This window comes from Podarcis melisellensis (genome assembly GCF_964234715.1).
Source record: "Podarcis melisellensis genome assembly, chromosome: 5".
Lineage (NCBI taxonomy): Eukaryota > Metazoa > Chordata > Lepidosauria > Squamata > Lacertidae > Podarcis > Podarcis melisellensis.
Genome location: NC_138537.1, coordinates 62527840 through 62532893, shown reverse-complemented (window position 1 = coordinate 62532893; position 5054 = coordinate 62527840). Strand labels below are relative to the sequence as shown.

General features: G+C 41.8%; 1 long non-coding RNA gene across 1 annotated transcript; it reads right to left on the bottom strand.

The window, feature by feature from the left end:
• Positions 1-203: 203 nt before the first annotated feature.
• LOC309370176 lies at positions 204-4509 on the bottom strand. Its single transcript, XR_014168464.1, has 2 exons — positions 2993-4509; positions 204-731 (listed from the first exon to the last, which is right to left on the bottom strand). It is a non-coding gene; the product is annotated as an uncharacterized lncRNA (long non-coding RNA).
• Between the last annotated feature and the right edge of the window lie 545 nt (positions 4510-5054).

Here is a 5054-nt window from a genome sequence, read left to right as displayed (position 1 = left end):
TAACAAACTACCTAGACTACACTGTAATTCAGTTTTAGTGCTCGTTAACAAAATTTATGTAACAAATCATAAATTATGACTAGACTACTGTAATTTTTGCAAGTGCTATTTTGAGCAGTTAATGTGGAATTGGGTGCATGTTGAACACAATATGACAGAGTGCTTGCCATACTCTTGACAATAAACAATCTGAATATAACCTCGAGTCCTGAAATGGTTTTATTTTTAACTTGTCACATTCTGGTAGCAATGCATTTGTCAGCAGCTGACTTTGCTGGGCACAAGATGTCGTTTTAGAAATCTAGATTACATCTTTCAGTGAAATCTCCTAAGGCATTTCACTTTTACCTTTTAGGGTCTGCCCTGCTTTTTTAAAACACCCAGAGTATGGCAGAAACATTAGGAATGAGTTAACAGCTGCACTAATCAATTTTGTTTTAAACCTTCCAAAGTATTTGTCTCCGAAACGTGGTTTGAAGTACAGTGCTTTTGCTTTACTAGAAAGGGATTTGCTGCTCCAGTCTTAATTTGCACCAAGGAGATTTCTGTTTCCTTTAATTCCAGCCTACTTTCTCTAAATCCCAGAGCCTCTGTCTATAATCTTGGAGATTTCTTGGAGAACAGGCAAGGTCCCTGCAGACTTGGAGCTAGGGAAAAAAAAGGAAGACTCCGGTAACTAGTGACTGGTGAACGTGATACTGATACCAGAAATGGTCATAGAACAGATAACACTGGTCAACAACAAATTTGTTGTCTGCGTTTTTTCAGTTGATTTAGGACGAATCTGATGCCCTGAATCCAAAAATCACATTGGTTTTGCTCAATCAGGTCAAGTTTTTGAGCTATGACCACATGTCGGTTTTTTACATTTTTGTTCACATGTACGCTTGTGTGGAGCATTTTAGAAGAAGTTGGTGGGGGTAAAATGCCATGTCAAATAATTGTTTTGATTGGAAATGATTATTTTAATGACAAGAAGTATTCAGGTCCGATAGCTCTGGGTGATTATGTCGAAAAGGGATCAGTTTGAAGTCATAAAATCTCGAAATCTTCCATAAATTGGTGCGGCAAAGCATAAAGTTGGGGGATCAAAACTAAGTTAATGGAGCAGCTGCCCCAAGAAGTGTATAGGAAACTCCACCTGCGCATGTGCCAACTTATGACTTATGGGTGGACCAATGGCAAGAGGAGTCTGAACTTTGGAATTCCCATGGTTTGGAGGGAGCCGACAAACCATGTCACTGACTGCTACTTCTGCGCTGTTGATGTGACTGGGATCAACAGAAAGAACTGGAGCAGCCTCAAGTATCCTGATCTTCAATCAGCACGTTGTCCTGTAGCTCATTGTGATGAAATTCCAGTGCCTATCTTCGGAGAACTTCCTGACATTAGTGACGAAGATGCCTCCAGTGTTGAAGGACATGAAGAAGAAGTGGTTCTTGAAGATGATGCTCCACATCCATTTTCCCAAAAGGAGTTGAATGATCTAGTTCGCGACCTCAGCTTGTCAAAGGACTCTGCCGAACTGTTGGCATCCAGATTGAAGGAAAAAAACCTCCTCTCTGACAGTGCTCGCATCAGCTGCTTCTGCAACAGGCATCAAGAGTACCTCCGTTTTTTCTCGGAAGAGAAGGATTTGGTGTACTGTGCAGATATTGCGCAGCTTCTGCTCAAGCTTGGAGTGCCACAGTAGGAACCCAAAGATTGGAGACTGTTCATTGACAGCAGCAAGCGATCACTGAAATGTGTTCTGCTACACAACGGCAACCAGTTTTCCTCTATACCCCTGGCTCCTCGAGTACACTGAAGGAGAACTATGAAGCAGTGAAGTATGTGCTCGAGAAAATTGGTTATGATCAGCATAAGTGGTTTATTTGTGTTGACATGAAGATGGTGAACTTTTGGTTGGGACAACAGTCTGGCTTCACCAAGTACCCATGTTTTCTGTGCATGTGGGATAGTAGGGACCGTGCTCAGCATTACACAAAGAAGGACTGGCCTGTGCGGGAGGAATTGGTGCCTTACAAAGAAAGGAACATCATCAACGACCCTCTGGTGGACAGAGACAGAATACTCTTCCCACCGCTGCACATCAAGCTCGGCTTAATAAAGCAGTTCACCAAGGCTCTGGACAAGGATGGTGACTGCTTCACTTACTTGTGCCAGGCTTTTCCAGGATTGACCATGGAGCTGGCATCTTTGACGGTCCTCAGATCCGTCAGCTCATCAGAGATCCAGAGTTCGGAAACTCAATGAACGAAGTGGAACTGGAAGCATGGAAGGCATTTGTTCTGGTAGTGAAGAACTTTCTTTGCAACAATAAGGCCAGAAACTAAGCAGAACTTGTCAACAACATGCTGACTGCTTTCAGAAACCTGGGCTGCAACATGAGTGTCAAGATGCACTACCTATTTTCACATATGGACCAGTTTCCTGAGAACCTGGGTTCAATGAGTGATGAGCAGGGGGAGAGATGCCATCAGGACATGAAAGAGATGGAGACCAGGTATCAGGGTCACTGGGACGCAGTCATGATGGCTGACTACTGTTGGACTCTGAAGAGAGACTTCCCTGCCACTGAGCATTCCAGGAGTTCCAAGAAACGGAAGTTCAAGCCCTGAAGTTTGAAAAATGGTGAAGGAACATTCAATTTATGTGTACTTACCTTTATCAATGCCTACCATTCAGTTTACAGTAATTGATGTTTCTATCAGGTAATCAATATATGTTGTTGGAAAAACATTTTTTTCTCTTAAAAACATTTTTAGGATGATATATGTGTTGACAAAAATCAGCTGATAATGCGAAAAAAATGTAATCAATTTTGTCACAAGATCTGATTTTTTTCGAATCAACATAGCACAAAAACCTGACCTGATGGAGAGAAACGGATGCCATTTCCTGATTCAGCAGTGCAAAAATACCCTAAACCAATTGTAGAAATCTAGACAACATTCAAAAAGTAAAAAATTGTTGCCCAGTGTAATTAAACAGTCAGTCTGTGAGCATTGAGAAAAGGATGCTATAATTACTAAAACCCAGTATGGCTTTATCAAAAACAAGTCTATGCCAGATGAATCTCATTTCCTTTCCTTTTTTTCTTTTTTCTATCCCCACAGGGGAACGCTGTGGGCATAGTTTACAAACCGTTTATAAGCCCCATATATTTCAGTGCAACTTATTTCTAGGCAGGTATATTCTGTATGGATTGCATCTGGGCACTATGACACTCAGAAGTCCTGTTCTGAGCCAAACCTGATCAATCGACACAAAACTGCAAGTTAAAGAAGCAAAAGTAGACTGAAATCAACAGACTTTTCTTTCCTGGTAAGTACACTGAATATTAACAGCCTTGCTTGGGAACAAGTGCCCCCTGAGATCAATGAAGCCTTATTCTCCTTCAAGTATGGCTCAATCTCAAATATGCTGAAATAGTGTTGAATACTGAGGGATTGGACTACAATCCTAACCATACCTCCTTAGAAATATATTCCTCTGAAATCAGAACTTCAGATTGTGTGGTACATAGTTGTTTCCTATCAAAGGTGGACCATTCCCAAACCTGGAGAATGTTTAGAAATGGAAAATGCTTGCTGCACATGTAAGGATAAAGCTCTGCTTTTATTTACACAGATTCTAGCAAATTGCCCTTTCAAGGCTGTAACAAGAGAGGCACTTAAGCAAGAAACAATTGCACTGGAGTTTCAGGCCGCTGTGTTTGTTCTATAGCCGAGTGGGTTGTCAAGATAACCCTTCACAATTAACCCCTGGTCGCCAAAGGAAAGATTACAAGTGCAACACAACTAGAATTTTCTCAGTTCTCCTTTGCTGAAAGAGAAAATAATCCTGCTGGGATACACCCTGAAATGTTAACCTAACTTTTCCCAGGACTTTGTTCTGGGTCAGTATTTCAAAATTCAAGTTACGACTACAGTCTTGAGGAGGGCTTGTATTCAGATGTACTTAGCAGAGAGAAAAAGTGCAGGTCATGATGCAGTTAATTTTAGGCATTGTACATGCCATAGGTCTGAAGCACCTGATTCCCTCCAACTAACACTTGAAATTTTAATGTATTTTTTAATATTTTGTTGGAACCCGCCCAGAGTGGCTGGGGAAACCCAGCCAGATGGGTGGGGTATAATTATTATTATTTATTGAAACTAGTTTGAAGATGCTGAGAATTGTCGCTCTGTGAGGGGTGAACTACAGTTCCCAGGGCAAAGACTATCAGTCATAGAATTGGAGAGTTGGAAAGGGACCCCAAGGGTCATCTAGTCAAACCCAACAGACCTAACTGACCTGACCTGACAGATCTGTGATTGGATTCCTCAGTGTTTTACCTTTCCCTTTTATATCCGGGGTAAGTTTTGACTTTTCTTGGAGAGGTGGTGAAGGAGGTTCTCCAACCCCAAACCCCCATATTTCTATTTTGTTTGTATCTAGAAACTATGAACAGTATACAGTGGTACCTCGGGTTACATACGCTTCAGGTTACAGACTCCACTGACCCAGAAAAGTACCTTGGGTTAAGAACTTTGCTTCAAGATGAGAACAGAAATCCCGCGGGGGCAGCAGGAGGCTCCATTAGCTAAATTAGTACCTCAGGTTAAGAACAGTTTCAAGTTAAGAACGGACCTCCAGAACGAATTAAGTTCTTAACCCAAGGTACCACTGTACAGTGGAGCAGTTCAGCTAAGGCAATGAGCTTTGGCTGTACTACTGAACTTCCCCCCACCACCAATCCCTGCTCACTCCATAAATCTGAACAGATTTGGGGAGATTTCTGGGACAGAGGGCAAGGGAAGTTCTGCTGCACTAACAGAACTACTTTTTGGACTTCACCCTGTGTTTGCATTAAGTGAGGAATACAAAAATCAAAATAATAAAGTGTTGCTAGCATGGCAGCCTATTTTGTATTACAGTGATACCTCGGGTTAAGTACTTAATTTGTTCTGAAGGTATGTTCTTAACCTGAAACCGTTCTTAACCTGAAGCACCACTTTAGCTAATGGGGCCTTCTGCTGCTGTGCCGCCGGAGCACAATTTCTGTTCTT